The sequence below is a fragment of the Delphinus delphis genome, chromosome 10, assembly GCF_949987515.2.
Source record: "Delphinus delphis chromosome 10, mDelDel1.2, whole genome shotgun sequence".
Classification (NCBI taxonomy): domain Eukaryota; kingdom Metazoa; phylum Chordata; class Mammalia; order Artiodactyla; family Delphinidae; genus Delphinus; species Delphinus delphis.
The window spans coordinates 37,591,489-37,594,208 of NC_082692.2; positions in this window are offsets into that span (position 1 = coordinate 37,591,489).

Consider the following 2,720-nt stretch of genomic DNA (forward strand, 5'->3'; position numbering starts at 1 on the left):
CCTTCTCTTCCTCTCCCCACAACATCCCTCTGCAGTAGGTACTTGTTTCTCAAACTGGCATCTTCCTCTGCACCCATCCTCCACAGGTAGCAACCCCTCTGCTCATCAAACTCATCCTTCCAGACCCTCCTCTGTGAAACCATCCCTGACCCTTGACTTCGCTCTCTGGCTTCTGAGCCAGGCAGAAGCTTGGGAAACTTGTCTTGGGTTCAGTGTGGGGGATTTTGGAGAATTTTGACAGAATTCAGCTGAGTAAAAGCCAAAGTTCTTACAAAGGCTTATAAGACCCTGCACAGTCGGACAACCCGCCCCCAGCCTTGGACCCTGTTTTCCACTGCTCTCCTCTTCGCCTGCTCTGCTTCAGCTACACTGGTCTCCTTGACGGTCCTTAAATATGGTCCCCACCCTGCATTCTTACCCCAGGTCCTTTGCACCTGCTGTTTCTAGTACACCTTTTCCCTCCCTTATTTTACACCTTCATCTTCATCAGATTTTCCTCAAATATCACCTCTCAGAGAGGTACACCCTAATACTCTACTTAAAACTGCAACCCCTATCTCACGCCCTTCCCTGCTTTTTCCCCGCAGCACTCACCATCTTCAAAAGCTCGTATGATTCACATACTTATTTGTTTACTGTCTGTCTTTCCCCGTGAAAAGTGAGTTCCAGGAGGGCAGGGATTTGGGTCTGCCTGGTTCACTCTGTATCCTTAGCACCTAGCCACACTGCCTGGCGTACAGTAGGTGTGCAATAAATATTTGTTGGTTGAATGAATGAATTCTGAGTTCTGACTGTGTGCCACGCAGGCTCTGCCCTGGATGCCACGGAAGCTGGAAAGCAGGAGGAACAGGGTCTCTGCCTCTCCAAGGGTGCCAGCCAAGCTGGTTCCGGCGGGCAGTGGGACAGGTCCCTGACAGCCAGGTGAGTCCTGGGTGAATCACCGCTAATGAGATGGTGAGGGCCACGCCAAGCTGCTTGCCACAAGGGCGGCCGACAGGTAACTGCCTGTCGCCAGGAAACTCCTCAGTAAGGATAGAGCAGGACCCTGGGCGGGGGCAGGAGGAAGTGCCCACCTCCCCTCGAGACCCCACCCATTCCTGAGGACTGAGTCGGCTCACCTGGGCTCCCCCACCCCCAGGCCTTGGCGAGACACTTGTTTCTCAACCTTGGCTTTGAGATGATTTCCTTCCTAAAAGGAGTTTCGCTCACTGCATCCCACAACCCTCCTGGGCAGGACCTGTTTGTCAGCTAGCCCTGTCTGGGTCACCGAGTCTGCAGAGGGAAGGCAGCTGGGCCTGGAAAACCCCAGGACCCCTCTGGGAAGCCCTAGGGAGAGTCAGTCGACCAGTTGACCAGAGTTTATTAAGTGGGAGTATAGGATCAATGGGGGTTTCTAAAGCCCGACCGAACAGTGTGAAGGGGTCTCCCTGACCACATTCCACCTGCCCATTGGAGCCTTGGGCCCACCAGGGTGCCTGCCCAAGCCCAGGCAAGATGACCACCCAAGTCGGGGCATTGATTTCTGTGAGCCTCCATTTCCTCATCTGCAGAGTGGGGCAAAGCCTCCTGTCCCGTGGGCGGCCGCAGGGCCAGCATGAGATCATGGGTACACAGAGCGAGGAATGCAGGTGGGCAGCCAGGCCTCCGCCCCACAGCCCAGAAGATGTGGCCAATGTGGCAGATGTCTGGGGAGGAAGCTGGCCAGGCCCTGTCCCAGAGTCAACGAGACCGGTCCATCAGTACCTCTCTCCCTTCCTCTCAGTCGGGGCACTTGGAGTCCCAGCAGGCCCTCCTACCCAGAACCCAAAAAGCCCCCAGCTGGGTTGCCTCACTGCAGCCCTCTGTCTGGGTCTGAAATCCCCATCCTTATTTATTTGTATCACAGTGACACGTCTATCGCTTTCAGTGGATGTATTTGTTGGCCAGTTATCAGATGTCCAAGGGGCACTGCCCAGCTGCCAGGCACAGTGCCTGGTGATGGATACAGAGATGGTGAGGCCTGGCCCCGTCTCAAGGGTGCACAGTCTTGTAAATACACCGCATGTGAAAACACCAGCAGGGCTCCTTGGGTACTCAGAGCAGGAGTGGTCGGTGGGGTGAGGCGGGTGTCGGGCAGAGCCTCATAGAGGAGCTGCGGCTTGGACAGGGCTGTCCTTGTGCTTTGCTGACCTACCTTTGCCATTTAATCCTCATCACAGCCTTGTGATGCTGCCAGCACAGGTATCATCATACCCATTTTATGGATGACAAAACCAAGGTTCAAAGAGGTGAGGGGACTTGCCCAAGGCTTCCGTGATAGTGAGTGGCAGGGGCTCATCTGGAATCCCAGTTTCCCAAACTCCATGCAGCAGTCTCCCATGCCCTGCCTCAAGTTCCTTCTTCCCCTCACGTGTTTGTTTTTACGGCAAACACTACACGGGTGCTTGGCATGTACTGGGCGCTGTCCGTAAGCTGGCGACTTAGAGGCGGCAAGGTAGGGTCTAGAGGAGAAACCACACATATACCCAGATGCTGAAATCTTTCATTCAGTTTTCCATTCAACGGGTTCACTGAACACCTACTGTGCATCAGGTGCTGGGGATACAGCAGTGAACAAAATAGGCAAAGAGGACAGCCCTCGTGGAGGTTTTCTTCCAGTAGGAAAACAGACAATCAAGTAAGTGGGCAGTGCCCTGAAGGAGCATCACACAGGGTAAAGGAAAGAACACAGTGGTCAGGGA